General features: G+C 41.8%; 1 long non-coding RNA gene across 1 annotated transcript; it reads right to left on the reverse strand.

Moving 5' to 3' along the window:
* Positions 1–721: 721 nt before the first annotated feature.
* LOC131807345 (uncharacterized) lies at positions 722–9,948 on the reverse strand. Its single transcript, XR_009344411.1, has 4 exons — positions 9,494–9,948; positions 7,776–7,941; positions 7,040–7,107; positions 722–1,012 (listed from the first exon to the last, which is right to left on the reverse strand). It is a non-coding gene; the product is annotated as an uncharacterized LOC131807345 (long non-coding RNA).
* Positions 9,949–16,417: the final 6,469 nt, after the last annotated feature.

Consider the following 16,417-nt stretch of genomic DNA (forward strand, 5'->3'; position numbering starts at 1 on the left):
TTATTTTTTTTCTTTTGGGGGTGGGTGGGTCAGGGCAGGAGAAGAAGAAGGGAGAGAATGTTAAGCAGGCTCCATGCTCAGCACAGAGCCCAAAACAGGGCTCATTCTCAAAATCCTAAGATCACGACCTGAGCAGAAATCAAGAGCTAGATGCTTAACCGACAGCTACCCAGATGGCCCTCATCCTGAATAATTCTGACAGTTCCAGCATTTATATCCCCTTAGACACAGTAATCAATGTAATCTACAATTAAATAGAACCATTTTGTTTTCAAAGCAGTTTAAAAAATGTTTTTCCTATGTAGGACTCAGAATTTTAGAGGGACTCCCAATGCCCTTTCACCGTGTTTCTATCAATGGAATTCTTTCTTTCTTTTTTTTTCTCAAAGATTTTATTTATTTATTTGACAGAGAGAGAAATCACAAGTAGGCAGAGAGGCAGACAGAGAGAGAGGGGGAAGCAGGACCCTGACATCATGACCTGAGCCGAAGGTAGAGGCTTAACCCACTGAGCCACCCAGGCGCCCCAATCAATGGAATTCTTATCGAGAGTAAAATTCTTGGCCTTTCTGGAGGAGCATGTACATCTTTGGAGGATGCCATGTGACTGGCCTAGGTGTAGTTAATATTTAAAAGCGATACCCCTCCATTTGTGGTCTTTCTCTCTTCCCTGCATCTTGAGAATATGAAACCCTAACTGATGTCATAGTTAGGGCAGACCCCTGTGGTCCCATGTGGTCTTGGATGGGAAGTGGGTGGGGAAGGCATTTGGGAGGGAGGATGGTTGCCAACTCAGGCTGGGTTCTTCAGTTCAGCTTTTCCAGTAATAAAGGTGGATATTCATATGTCCACCTGAATGGTTCCTCTCACTTAACTGGTCAGTATCCAACATGCTAGGCAATGATCTTAAAATCTGGAGTTGCTAGTCAAAGTTAAGAAAGATAACTTAAAATTCAATCAAAAATAATTTTAATGTCTTCAAACCCCTCAGATCGTCCAGAAAGTTTTGACCCTGAAAATCAAGGAGAAAAAATAAAAATAATTAAAATGGATCAAGCTTGAAAATCTTTTTAATTAGAATAGGAGATGCTTAAATGTCTTAAGGGCTAAAATTGCAAAAATCTCACCTTCATGGAGAGGAAGATTTACTTGAATGGCTAGAAGAATTAAGTCAATTATATTTTTTAAGAAATGAAATCTCTGTGACCAGCTCCTTTAAATTACAGAGGACTTGTTACAGATATAAATAGAGCCCAGGCCTGGACATTGTTGTTAACAAAAAATCTGATCAGTTTTAGGGCCAAAATCTTTTGTTGTACAAACTTATTGCCATGAGAGGTATGTCCCAAAGTAGCTTAGGATGATGTAATTGTTTAATTAGCATGTAAGCATCTTTAAACCAAGACAACTTAGAACTAATATGTAAATATACAAGAAAATGACATTTTTAACATTTATATATTTAAGAATGACTTTTTTAATTGGCCTATTTTCTCTAAAACTGAACAATTTCCAAGTTTATATTCCAATGTTAGAATATTTAAGAGAGTTCAAATTCACCATAAACATAAGTTTAATTTATTAGATTTTTAAGCTATTTAAGTGCTTGGGATGGTTTTATTTCTATTTCAGATAACTGATGTATTTCTAAATGAAACCAGATTATTAAACACATAAATATAGTTTGAAATGCAAAGGTAATTTAATTAGGTTGTTAAAACTCAAACTGATTATTAAATGTGCTAAATATATAAAACATATAATAATATTTGTAAGTAAACTTAAAAGGCTAAAAAGAGAACTAGATTTTTGGATTTGTAACTACAAAAAACTGAGTATTACTATCTGAAACCAGAATTGCTTCTAAATAACGTCTTTTGCACAGAAAAACCAGGTGTGAAGACACAAAACTCACATTCACACATGCTATGAGAAAAGGAAAATGCTGTGGCTCCCTGACCCTTCCAGCCAATATCAACAGGCATCCAGTGTCATGGTCAGAGTGTAGGATCTGGGGTCAGGGACTCTCTATAATGTGATTTTATAGAAATTCCTTAGTCTCTCTGACTCTGATTCTTTATCTGTAAAAAGGGGCCAAATAACAATAGCTATCATACTAGATTGTTCTCAAGAGTGAATGAGACAATTGGTATTAAAAAAAAAAAAAAAAAGAACTTGCTGGGGTACCTGGGTGGATCAGGCAGTTGAGCGTCTGATTCTTGATTTCAGCTCAGGTCATGACCTCATGGTTGACCACATTGAGCTCAATGCTGGCCATGGAGCCTGCTTATGCTTCTCTCTCTCCCCGTCTCCCTCTGCCCCTCTGCTCCCCTACTTGTGCACTCTCTCTGGCTCTCTCTGTCTTGCTCTCAAAAAAGTAAAATGAAATAAAATACAATGAAATAATAAAATAAAATAATAAAAAAGAACTTTCTAACTATAGAATTATAAACTCTCTCCCCTCCCCCCTTTCTCACACACGCGCACAACCAGTAGTTATTATTGTGTGGCCGGAGGAAAGGACTTCTTGCAGAAAAAGCTAAGGTATGAGAGGAAAACTGAGCAACATCACACTGCAGAGTAATGATATAATCAATACTATTTATTTCATTTCATTGCTACTATGTATTATTCCAGATATACAATACTACATTTCAGTTTTCCTGGAGGATAAATAATGCTCTGAATTTCAACCAGAGAAAGGCCAAATGGTCACAAGGGTGATTTTGTCATTGCAGTCCTTTTTTCTCAAAGTGTGAGCCTTGGGGCACTTGCAGCATGAACACCTTGTGTGCTTGTTAAAATACAGATTCTCCAGACACACTGGAGTCAAACTCTCAGACCGTGGGCTCCAGGCCCTAGTTCTAACAGGTTCCCTGGCTGTTTCTGGGGCATATTTTGGTTTGGGAACTACTCCTTCAAATAATTAGATCATTTAAGAAATAACTTATGGCTCCATAAAAGTATAAACATTATACATTCAGGATTGAACAAAGGGTGCTGAGTTCATAGTGGCTTCCTCCCCAGGAAGGATTTGTAACTACAAAATCCTACAGGCATGTCCTGCCCAAATGTCCAGACATGTTGGCTTTGTTCTCCATCTTCAGAATCTATTTCCAATGTTTACATGCTTTGTTTCTCTGGCCCTTACATTTTGTGATGAGGCAGGCCTCCCAAATGGCTCTGCTCCCAGGTTATGCCTCTCATGTCCTCTCCGCAGGGACATTCATCCCTTCCTTGGTTCTATTCTATGCAGCCCAAGAAAGGCATCATGTCCCTACACTGAGCCCAGATTCCCGGAAACACATTTGCTCCCACTCCAAAATGGAAGGGTATTCACGCAGAATGGTCTCTGGGGCAGCTGCTGTGCTCTGTCCTCTGGGAGGCATTCTGATCCTCTAGCAGGGCCTGAATATGCTTTGAAACTCCCTTCATCCAAGTCTGGCCCATGGACCGACAACATGAGCATCCCTGGGTCTCGTTAGAATGCAGAAAAGCAGGCTCCTCTCCAGACCTCTAAAATCAGAGTCGGCATCTTAACAAGATCCCTAGGTGATCCATGTGCACATTAAAGCTTGATAAACACTTTTTCTTGGAGTGTTAATAAATCTGAGGAGTCCATATTGAATCTTCAAATATTAGCAAGATTCTCAGATCAAATATTTTAGATATTACCGTGCATTATAATGATGACCTGTCGCTCTTGTTGAAGATGCTGAGTCCTGGAAGCCTACCTTGGAGATTCTGCTTCCATAGGTTTGGAATCTGCACTTTTACTACCTCTACCAGGTATGTCAGTGATCCTCATGGGAAAGAAGAACTGGACTAGAAAGCAGAGAGCAAGAAATGAAGCAGAAGGTCCCCCTAGGAACCAAGCCTAGAGACTCTAACGTTGTACCATATGTTCTCTCTGATGAGGAAAGGGCCAGTCCAAGTCTCTGTCTAAGGAACACAGAATCATCCTTCAAGCTCCTGAGTTAGTTGTACAATTTCAGAAAGAAGAGAGAGCACGTGAGTGAGCAGGATGGGGGAGGAGGGTAGATGTAAAGAGAGAGGGAGGGAGAGAATCTTAAGCAGCCTCCATGCTCAATACAGAGCCTGAGGGAGGGCTCCAGCTCAAGACACCAAGATCATGACCTGAGCTGAAATCAAGAGTCAGTTGCTCCTGATTGACTAAGCCCCCCAGGTGCCCCTAAACCTAGTAATCCCTTAAAGATTTTTTTTTTTTTTGCAATAGCATACATGTTTCTATATTAGATACCGTGTATATTGGCCCATAAATGCATTTAAGTGGCCGACATTCAGGTCCACAAATGCTGAAAAGCTGATAAGTATTGGGTTTTCTGTTTTTGTCTAACTGACTCCTGTGTAATATAAAAGCATGTTGGGCTCCAGTTGTCTTAAAAACTGAACTGTCTCTATAGAAGCACACTGATGGACTGGGGTTGAATTATTCCTTTGAAATGAATCCTAGGATATTTTAAAAAAAAAAATCTATGGTTCTGAATCATATCAAAGCAATTACTCTGATAAATTTAAGATAAACCAAATATCAAAATCTTGTAAAGATTAAGAATGAATGTCTATTTGCTCTTAAATTGTCTGGGAAGAAAAAGGCAAGCATGACATGTTTACTTCTGGAGCAGCTAAGTGTGACCATGCTCAGCATTTCTTACTAATAGGGCCAAGATACAGTTGAAGAAGTTTGGGTTTTATTATCATGAAAACTGTATTTAGAGACTGTTTTGGTAAAAAAAAAAAAAAATCATATTTAACACAAAACATGGACAATGCTTTTGAGTGGATGATAGGCAAATTGCTTTGTTAACAACTTTATTGGGGTAGAATTTATATACCAAAAAATTCACTTATTTTAAGTGTGCAATTTAATAATCTTCAAAGAGATTACTCAGTAGTGCAACTGTCATCAAAACCCAGTTTTAGAACATTTCTATCACTACTATAAAATCTTTTGTGCTCATTTACAGTTAATCCTTATTCCCACTCTCAATCCTAGCTAGTACTAATCTAAACTAATTTTCTTAAATTTATTTATTTTGTTTTACAGAGAGTGGGAGCATGAGGTGGGGGAGGGGACAGAGGGAAGTAGGGAATCTTAAGCAAGTTTGAACTGTTTGGAGCCTGATGCGGGGCTCAATTTCATGACCCCAAGGGCATGATCCGAGCCGAAATCAAGAGTTGGATGTGTAACCGACTGAGCCATCCAGGCACCCCTAAGCTAAATTATTTTTTAATTCATTTTTTAAGGAAAATGATACTGTTTTCTCCTGTGTTCCATCAGAGAAATCATCACAGAGGGGATGTTAGGAAAAACTACAGGACAGTATTCTACCTACAAAAACAATCAGGATGCTTACACCCAGAATATACCCAAGTAGACTGAGAATAACAAATATTTGGCAATCTCTAATTTCAGTGGCTGCATTTAAATCTAAAACAGAATCCATGGGCTGCGATCTAATTTTAGTAGGAACCACAATGCCTGAAAAGACATTTACTAGTAATTAAAACCCAGATGGAGCATAGGCAGGATGATAAGTTTACCTGGAAGAGCAACCTTGGCTCTGGTAAGGTTTGTAATCTATTTTCAAATGGCCCTGAAAAACACTAAGAATACAAGGTTTTTTGCAACAAGGAAAATAAGTAACAACTATATGTCTTCATACAGTGTTTATGCCATTGGTTTACTTAAATATTTGCTTTCTTCAACATACATGTGCTCTGCAAAATTCTAGTGCTTGCTGTGTTGTAGGTGCTGGGATGGAATGATGAACACACTAGATAGTCTCCTGTCTTCACAGAGCTGATGGTTTAACTCTCTGTGATTTGGGAGCACATGCAAATCAGTAAAAGAAGTACATCTCCATGTTTTAGTAAAATGGCAGCATGGGCCATTGGCCAAGCATAAAGTGGGCTTTGGAGCCAGAGACCTACCCTGCCACGTGCTAGCTTCTTTCACATAATAGGTTGAGACTTTGGAGACCTTGACATAGGAAGAATGAATCTTGCAGTAGGTCAGTTGTCTTTGAGGACCAGAGGGTAGACGAGGGTAGGCAGAATAATGACCTCCCCCAGCATGTCCATGCTCTAACCTATGAATATGTTACCCTATGTGGAAAAAATGGATTTGCAACTAGATTATAAACCCTGAGTATGGAAAGATTGTAGATTATCTGAGTGAGCCTGAGCTAATAATCACAGAAGTCCTTAAAAGCAGAGAACCTTTCCTGGCTGTAGTCAGAGAGAGACAAGATGGAAGACACAGGATCAGAGAGATACAATGTAAAGGTCAGGCCCATTGTTGCTGGCTGTGAAGATTGAAGAAGTTGCCCATGAACCAGGAAGCCTCTAGCAACCAGAGAAAGCAAGAAAACAGATTTTCACATAGAACCTTCCGGAAGGAAAACGATGCTCTCGGCATCCTGTTTTGTCCTAATTAGATCCACTTCAAACTTATGAGCTATCAAACAATAAGATGGCAAATTTGTGTTACAACACTAAATTTGTGGTAATTTTTTATGGAAGCCATAAAAAATGAATACATCATATCAGGCAACTTATAAATCATCTCCAAAACCTTCCTTGTAAAATAAGGATGATGGTACTGATAGAATTACGAGGATGATTGGTGTGATAAACCGTAAAATGCCCAGCATTGCTCCAGGTACCTAAAGACCACTTAGAAATAGGCGAAAATGTGTCCACTGAAAAGCTCTAAGAAGGAGACAAAGGAAATACCTCTCACCACACATCATAAGGCTACACTTCGGTCCAGAGCTTGGTTGGTAATGACAAGATATATATGATCTTGGGCACCTCATGTCCTCTCTCTGGGCTGCAGTTTTTTCCAAATGAGGGTTTTTAATTAGAAGATTGATTTCTAAGGGCACCTCTTGTTCTGACATGAATAAATAATATAAATGAAAAGCCATCAAATTTTTGCATTCAAGTATGAAGAAATAAGATGTTACTATAACGAAGATTTACTTTGATACTCAGACTTCTAGAAGGTCCTCACCTTACCAAAAGGTTGCTAGAGGGTAAGACTTGAGCTGACACATTGCTTCCTCAGCAGTTGCCCCTGGGCTAGAAGAGATAATATACACTTACAATATTTTATAAGCAAAATGGAAGCAAAATAGTAAAATTTTTACAGTATCCAGCCCTAGCCCCAGCACATGGACTCCCCTAGAGTTAAGATCCCAAGCAAAGCCCTATGAAGACCTTCACAAAAAAATCCCCAGACTTACTTCAGACATTAATCATGATGCTTACAGCATAACAAAGAGATAAAAATCCCTTTTCTAGTACTATTTGGAAGGAGCCCCAAATGTCAAAATACTTAACTGTTTTCTATCACAGAGTCCTGCGTGTAAGTAGAAGGAAGTTCTAAGTGTAAGGAGAGGGAGGTTTGGGGGGAAACCAAGGAGAAAAGGAGATGGAGTTTAGGATTTTGCGTGGCAGGAAAAGTTATAACCATGGTGGGTTTCTGGAATACTTCTGCTCAGCTTGTTAAAGGATAAATTAGGACTTTTTCCTTGCCAAGCTGTAGCAATCCCAAAGCTTGAAACAGTGATCAGGTCTGAATGGAAATGATAGTTTCCCACAGGAGATGGAGCTATTTTGGTACCTTATGTTCATCCCAGGACACTGAGGAATTTGAATTTGGTTTGAAAAATATCCCAGTCTCTGAAGTGGGGTCCCTCTGCTGGGGGTAGGTGTCAGCAGAGTCTGGCCCTCGGATGTGCCCTGACCTGGTCCTGGGGGCTTCTGTGTGAGGTCTGATCGGAAGGTAACAGCCTGTTGTTCCGCTAAGCGCAGGGGACTGGACTTTTCCTTCAGTTGCTCTTCTGACTTCTCCCTCCTCTCAGTCTCCAGGGAGCCTTGGACTGGGATGTTCTCAGCGCAGCTGCTCTCAGGCTGTTGGAAAATTAAGTTGTTTAGGGTTTTTCCCTTTCCCTGGGCTAAAATATTAAATTTTTAGCTTGTTGTTGTTTTAGCTTGTTGTTGTTTAGATTGTTGTCTTAGAAAAACAAAACAAAACAAAACTTGGGCTTTTATTTATTTTTTTTTAAAGATTTTATTTATTTATTTGACAGACACAGAGATTACAAGCAGGCAGAGAGGAAGGCAGAGAGAGAGGGTGGGGGGAAGAAGCAGGCTTCTGGCTGAGCAGAGAGCCCGATGCGGGACTCGATCCCAGGACACTGGGATCATGACCTGAGCCGAAGGCAGCGGCTTAACCGACTGAGCCACCCAGGCGCCCCAAAACTTGGGCTTTTAAACATAATCACAAGAAAGCTGGGAGGACAGGGGGTGTTCTTGTTCTTACACATAATTCTTGAGAATATGAATCTGTAAAATTATTTAATGGGCAAGCTGGCAAAGTCAGTTGTATAAATTGTATTTATCTTTTGGCCCAGTGATCCCATTTTCAGGAGTATGTACTAAGGAAGTAATCATAATAAATTTGTTAAGTTATACATAAAGGATATTCATTGCAACATGGTTTATTCTAGTAAAATAAATAACGACAACCTAAATGTTCATTGTCAGGAGATTGATTAAATACATTTTAGCACTGCTGCACAAATGTAATTTTAGTTAGATCTTAAAAATTCAAAATTCTTGTTTATATAATGTGTGTTGATTATATTAACGTTTATATAAACACCTATACAGAAAGAGATTTGGAAAGATGTTTATAATTTTAGTTAAAAAGGCATGTGAGGCAACAGTAAGTATAATAATAAGCTATTTCTATAAGAAACACTTGTATTTCTGTATTAATTAAAATAAGTTTAAAAAGTAGTCTCCTGGGGCACCTGGGTGGCTCAGGTTATGATCCCAGGGTCCTCGGATCGAGCCCCGCCTGGGGCTCTCAGCTCAACAGGGAGCCTGCTTCTTCCTCTCTCTCTCTCTGCCTGCCTCTCTGCCTACTTGTGATCTCTCTCTCCGTCAAGTAAATAAATAAAATCTTTTAAAAAAAAAAAGTAGTCTCCAAAATGTTAATCGGATTTACAAAAAGTAATAATTACATTGCAATGTCAATTAGAAAAATTATCGTAGTAGTAACAGATGAGTCAGTTACATCACAGCCCTCAGTCCTGGAAGCAGAGTCCAGTTACTGGGCTGGAGGGGCCTTGGGGCAGGGGGTGGGGAGGCCATACAAGTCAAGTCCCCTGAACAAAGTTTAAGAAATAAAGGAGTACAGCAGTTCCCAAAGGAGAGGACGTAAGATGTAAGATGGAGCTTTCGCAACCTGCCAGGGGACACAAAGGAAGGAGACCGACAAGGCTCCTACCAAGTTCGCAGGCCCAGGGGCTGGTGGAAAGGAAATGGGATAGGGCAGGGCTTGAACTCTCTCAGAGGCAAGAAAGACCAGAAATATTTACACGACGGGTTGGAGTCTTTTTTGTTCTTCTTATATCTCCCAGACGCCTTCACTTTATTTATTTACTTACTTACTTACTTTACATTTCATACTTGTAATCGTGATGGATTCAAAATACCCAGAATTCTTCACCACATCACCCATCCGGGGATAAAGTCTACGTCACCTCCCACGTGACTCGGAACTTGGCCACGTGACTCACTTTGGCCAATGGGCTGCGAACAATCATGACTCAAGCAGGAACTCGATAGACGCTGACGCACCGGCGCTTGTGCTCTTGGAGCTCTGTTCCTTGAGGCGGCCGTGCTGTGAGGAAGAGGATTAATCCTCCCAAGGAGGAACGGCGGAGCAGGGGAAGATCGAGCTGCTCGGGCTGACAAGCGGCGCCAACCCCCCCGATATCTGAGTCAGGTCACCTTGAACTAGCCAGTCATTCCATTCCGTTCTTCAGCCACAGGAGCGAGCCCGGGAGACACCAGCCGAGGAGCCACAAAATCCTAAGCCATAATTTTTGTTTGGAGTTTGAGGTGTTTGGTTACACAGCCACAGATCCCGGCCACAGCGGTCGCTCGTGTTCCTTTTGCAAACTCCAGGCGGTCTCGGTTGTGCTACAGCGTCTCTCCCCGGACGGTAAACACAGAGACTGAATCGGAGCTAGCAGGACTGCGGTCAGGCCGTTAGCCATTAACCACCGTCTCCCCCAGCGGGCAACGGACCATCTTCCAGAGCCACGTCCTGCGCAAACCTTAAGAGACGCTTCAAAACGAACTACCTTAAAGACCGTCGTACCCTGTAGGGACGCAGAGGACGCGTTTCCCTGATTCGGGAGCAGAGAGAGAAACCACCGTCATTTAATAAGAGCAGGGAGAAGGTTGGCTAACATTTCTGGATCTCCTGCCGCGCAGGCGGCCTGGAAGAGGCCGCGGGATTGTCTTCGCGTGGCAGGTGGAGAAACTGAGCCTCGGAGCAGCTGAGGGACTTGCCCAAGTTCACACAGCCCGGAAGTTGCCCAGCCAGGCTTCCGACTCGGATTGGTCTGAGCAGAAGGCCCTTGTTCGTAGTCATCATTCAGTACTTCCTCCCAAATCCTATGCTCCTTTCCTTTTCTTTTCCTGAGCTACCTCCTCAGACGGCACGCGAGTCATCTCAGTCTCGGAGTCTCCGTTTCCTCCTGCGGACAGCTGGACGGATGAGAGCGCCCTTGCCGGCGGGTGTGGAGGAGGATTCCGGGAGATGGCGTGTGAAAAGCCCGGAGACACGGTGCCTGGCCTCGAAGGAGCCGTGGGAGCCGCCAGTGCGAGGAGGAAAGACAGCAGTGGAGGAAGCTGCAGCATCCGTCCTTTTGAAGGGAATGTAACTCGCTGCTCTGGTGCCATCAGCCTCTGCGGGGAGAGCCATGTTTCTGCCCTTGACTCCGGCTAGGGATCCGATGGCTACTGCAGCTTGCCTCAGAGTTTCCAGATGCAGCTAAGGGAGCTGCCCTTCTTTGCTTCCCTGGGTCCTTGTCAGCAGCTGCAGGAGCCAAGTTCAGGGAGTCTGGGGCGGGGGGCTCAGAAAGTTGAAGAGTCGCCTGCAGTCCCTCCTCAGCCTGCGCGGGTCATCAGCAGCCAGAAACCCTTACTTCCTCACTTCCCACCCACTTTCCGTTCCTGTCCGGCAGATGAACAACCACCTTGGAACGTGATAGGCTTTTGTTCTCGAGATTACAACATGCGCATTGTCACCTATCTCAGACCTGGGAATGGTTCTTTGAGGGAGACTGATCCCCAGAGTTTGCTAAGAGGCATCAGAACATCCATATGTCTGCTCTGGGGACAATCCCATGCATTTTAAATGCCATCAAGTTTGCTCTTTGGCAGCTCATGCAACTGTCATCATCGGGAAAGCTTTCAGCAAACACCCTCTCTCCTCCAAAATGTGGAAGGACTTTGGGAAATGGAAAGACTCCTTTTTCTTTTTCTTTTTCTTTTGCCATAGAACATCGTGCTTCCTTGGTCATCCACCTACGGAGCCTCCTTCTGAAAATGTAGAGAGAGCTGTTGGCATCTGAATGTCTGTCGAGGTCACCTTGACTTGGAAGATCTAAATAAAATTAGATGTACTCTCTGGCCCTCACCTGGAGGTGGTTCAAAGTTCTCCCCAAGACACTTGCAAATTTCTGGGGGTAACCTTCTCATGCCCCTCCTATTCTAATTTCCTTGTCCCTGTGCCCCCCCCCTCCGCCCGCACTGCCTTCTGGTATATCATCCCCTGCTCCCCTCCCGTGAGTCCCTTCCCTCTGTTTCACCGACCTAAAATACAGATCACTACCTTACCCTGACCCCTGAGATTGTTGTGTGTAGTGACTTTTCTTAACCAGCTGAACCAAGGACAGGAGATCACACACAGACGGAAAAATGAAACCTTCCTGTTCAAAATCCTCTGTCCAGCCCTCCTTAGGGAACGTTTCACTGGTCATGTTTGTATGTAATTCTTCCCTACCTTTTGCAAAATGTAGTCATCCTTTTCTTTGGGGTGGGGGGTGGGCAACTCAATTGCAAATTCTCTTCAGTGTCCTATGCAAGAAAGTCAAGTGCTCTTTTTTCACATAGCCCTCTCTTAACTCTGTGATCCAGAGAGCTCAAAATCAAGGTCATGCAGGAGTGTTTCCCAACAAAAACATATCTACTGGAGAGAAGAGCTCTAGGGTAGGAAGTTAGGGGCAATTTCTGCCATGGGAAGCTGCACTGGGGAGAGGAAGCGGCCCTGAACTAGGACCCAGAGACCCCAGTTTGAATCCTAGCTCTGCTGTTTCCTGGCTTTTGCCTGGAGAGAAGACAGTTTCTCTGAGAGTTTCCTTCTTCTGAAAGATACATTTAAAGAATCCCTCCTAGGGATCATATTAGGGCAGGCAAGAGAGTGGAATTCAGAAATGACTATGGTATGCCAGGCAGTTTGGGTGACACAGAACAACTATTGAACAGCCTGACCCTGCTCTCAGGAGCACATGCTTCAGTTGAGAGAACAAGAGAAGCAGATAGCGAGGGGACCAGAGCCAGAGGTGGGAGGGATCCCTGCCTGCTGGGAGGGAAGGGCAGGGAAGGCTTGGGGGGTTGCGGGGGAGTTGGGCTGGGGCTCAAACTGAGCTCTGAATGTATGGTGAGGGGACCAGCAAGATGCTTCAGGCAGCAGGAAGGGTGGGAAGATGAGGCCAAATTTCTGGTTGTCAGGAGATAAGGTCTACCTAAGGCCCCTTAAAATAGAGGTTCAGCAACTTTTTTGAGAATCTGATGAAACCTCTGGATCCTGTACACAAAACATGTTATACACAATTTCAGGAGGCTAACGGAGTCTCCGGGTCCAAGGAAAATCCTTTGTTTTCAAAGCTTTATTCTGTTTCCAGTCTTGAATTTCATTTCCCCCCTTGGAGCTAAAACTTTTCAACCCAGGATGTATCTATGTTGATTTTTTCCTGGATTCTCTCTATGCATAAGAACTACAGGGGTTTTAGGTAGCCAAAGAAATGAGACTTCTGTTTCTTGCCTGAGTTTGAAATCAATTAAGAGAGAGATAAAAAGGAGCCAGGTAGATGAGGATCAAAATGTCATCTTAACTCCTGATAAAAGTAATTTTGGATGGTATGATTTAGAATACCATAACAAAGAACTTCCTCATACTCCCTGTGCCCAAGTTAGATCTTAGACTTGTGCACTGGAAGGAAATATGGAGTTTACAGAGCAAACATGTGTGATGGGGATCGCAGCCATCACACTGCTCGAGAAGAGTGGATTCTATTTGCTTAGTTGATTCCATTTGCCAATCACTGTCGCCTCTTAACAAAGAAATTCACTTGACTTCATTAGGGAGGGTTAAGCCCCAGAGTAAGAGACCAAGAACATTTTGCATAAATCCCTCCTCATTAGACAGAGGAATGGAGAATTAGATGCATGTACTCCAAGAAGGAAATATTCTTTTTTCCTTCTTCCCTTCAATTATTCAATCAGTCAGTAAATATGCACCATGTTCCTAATATGTTCCCAATTACTATGCTTGGTTCTAGGGATACAATGATGAGGAAAAGAACTAGTATCTTACCTACTAGAGTTTTCTGTCTGGAGAATAAGCTAGATATCACATAACCAATCCTACTAATTATACCTACTATTCACTGTGAGGTGACAGCAATGGTTGATGGGTATCTGGTGCTATCAGGGTGTGCAACAGGTGGCCTACTCAAGTGAAATGAGCAAGGATGTTCCCAAGCAATACTTTGAAAGACAAAATTTTCTAAGTCTTTACCTTGACTCCTCTTCTTCCTTACACCATCACTTGGAGTAGGCTTGTGGTCCTAGCATATGCTTTGGCACCTCTCTAAGACATAACATCTGGCATTATCCCAGTTCCAAACAGGTGACCATCTTAAATTTCAAAGGAGATTTATATTCCTTTATAAGTTTCCTGTATTTATAATGCCCAGCTCTTAATGGGAAACACTCAGATAAGATGGGGAACTTTCCTCGATCTACCTTCCAGAGATGGTTTGCCAGAAACAGTGACATAGAGGTACTGGTATTCTGGAGGAAACTGAGATTTTTTTCTATCTTAGATGGAACACCTTAATCCATAGACAAAGTCAGAAGACAAGCACTTTACAAATTCAGAAGTAAAAGTTAGTTAATGATACTTGAAAATAAAAACTATAATTGATAAACACACACACACACGATTATAATGAATATTTGCTGGCTAAGAAGCTATCAGTGATTATAAAGACCAATATAACACAAATAATTAGCTAAAATTATTTTATGCCAGCAGATAAATAAAGTATAGAAATTGTGAGTCAATGAATGATATGGATGTGAAACAGAGTATGCATGGAAGTGTTTGTTTGGTTATGAAATCAGAACACAGATTAATTCTGAAAGAGATGCTTCCCAAAGAAAAGAAAAGAGATCCGGCACACAACTTCCCCATACCTCCTCTAAATGGCAAAATCAAAGGTAAACAAAGAACTGAGAACCAAGAGGAATTGCCCAGTGTAGGCTAGACAGGGCTAAGCTGTCCGTATTATGAAGTCCAGACTCAATGAGACAAAGATGAAGGCACCTAGAAGGCTGGGTGGGAAGTCAAGTGTGCCCATTAGAATCCAGGGCAGGATACCAGGATGTCACACTACAGGTGACCTCACGCCACAGGAAAAATTCAAGAAGACAGGGAATCCATGGAACAGTCTGGGACCCAAGATGAGCAAAAGAAATCCAGTAAAGTTTGGGAGTTCAAATTCTGATGCAAATGGTCCTGTGCAGTTTCATTTGACAGTGTTTGTTTATGTCATCGCTCTTTCTGAAACCCTCAGGCCCTTCTTTACATTCCCCCAAGTACATCTGTAATATTTTTAAAAGAAAAACACATTGGTTCTGGAGCCTAACAGATACCAGGTGACAAGATACTGGGAGAAGGCACTCTGGCTTGTCAAACAAGAAGAAGCAGATGCAAACAGACCTTGGGATACAACATAAAAGAAGATGCAGGGAAACAGAATTTACTGAAAGCATTCCATTAGCCATGGTTGTAACCAAAGCAATAGGAACATCATTTTTCTAGTTATCCCTAAAGAGGAAAACTGAATCAAAGAGATAAGTGTCAGACGGTGAAGAGAATGGCAGTGGACAGGGAGTAGAAATGAAACTGATTGATCAAAAACACAAAGAATTCTCTTAAAAATGATTTATCCCACTGGGGCAATGAAATGCAGAATTCTGAGTCACATGCCTTTGCCACTAGATCTTGAAAGTCTTTAAAATTTCCACTCTTTTTCTCTACTAGCCCTGTCTTTCAGCCAAATACCACACTGTAAAACACGCGCACACACACACACACACACACCCAAACACCCCTATATATTTTAGTTTGGCAAGTTCTTAGTTCTTGGGCAGGTAAAGCGAATGTGGTTTATAGCTTCTCAAAACCACCAGCTCAGTCATTATTCAGAAGTAACAACCAGGATATATTCTACTCTTGAGACATAATGGCTTTTGAAAACCCAATCACATTCAATGACCAAACAGCTGGGATGTTTTATAACTGGGGAATAAAAATATCTATTACTTCCCTCTAAGAGACTCAGGAGTTGTATACATTGCCATATATTCTTGGTATCATAACATGAAACTACTTTCTTGACTCAGAGCTCCAAATAACTCCAGAACACATATCATAGAAACAAAGAAGACTTAAGTTTCAGGGGTCAGAGACCTCCTACCTCAGACTCCCACAGTTTAGAAGGCAAAGTCAAGAACTTCTATATGTAGACTTTGGTAAGCCTATAGTGTTTAAGATCCCTCCAGAATCTATAGAAGAAATGCAACACATTTTAGTGTCTGATATTTGTACTTTCTTTGGGAGAGAAAAAGAAATGGTTGTAGAATATCAGTTTTCTCCAGGTCCTGTTCAACCATCTAGTACTTTAAGATTTCCTTTAACTTCTCACACCTGATTTATTCTTAAATTAAAACAACTTTCAAAGAAATGCTTTTGTACATATTTATCTTGAAATTACACACAGTTTTTAAATGCTGACAAGGATACAGTGAAATTAGTACCTCGGCCCACTGCTAAAAGCAACTTAGAAATGCATGACTGCCTATGAGACTGGTACCTTTGTCCTCCTACTTCCTCTGCTTTAGAACCTTCTCTTGACTTGGAAGGCTTGGAAACATCTGCAATGTCCCCAATATTTATAGGAGATAAGATCCTCAAAATGCCTTTTTATCTAGAAGTGATTTTACACTAGAAGTGAGAGGCCTGGGGACCAAACCACAAGGCAACACAAAACCGCCAGGCAAATAAAGAAGGTCATGGAGAAAAAGGAAGCGTGAGGGAAGTCAAGTAGAAAAAAAAACACAGCATGACAAGAAAAACCACAACAAACTTATTAGCAAATTGAAGAAATCTAATGATACAAAGCCATCAAAATCACCAATATGAAAATTAAAATTTATGCCAATTGAAAAATAATTT

This window comes from Mustela lutreola, chromosome 9 (genome assembly GCF_030435805.1).
Source record: "Mustela lutreola isolate mMusLut2 chromosome 9, mMusLut2.pri, whole genome shotgun sequence".
NCBI classification, from domain to species: domain Eukaryota; kingdom Metazoa; phylum Chordata; class Mammalia; order Carnivora; family Mustelidae; genus Mustela; species Mustela lutreola.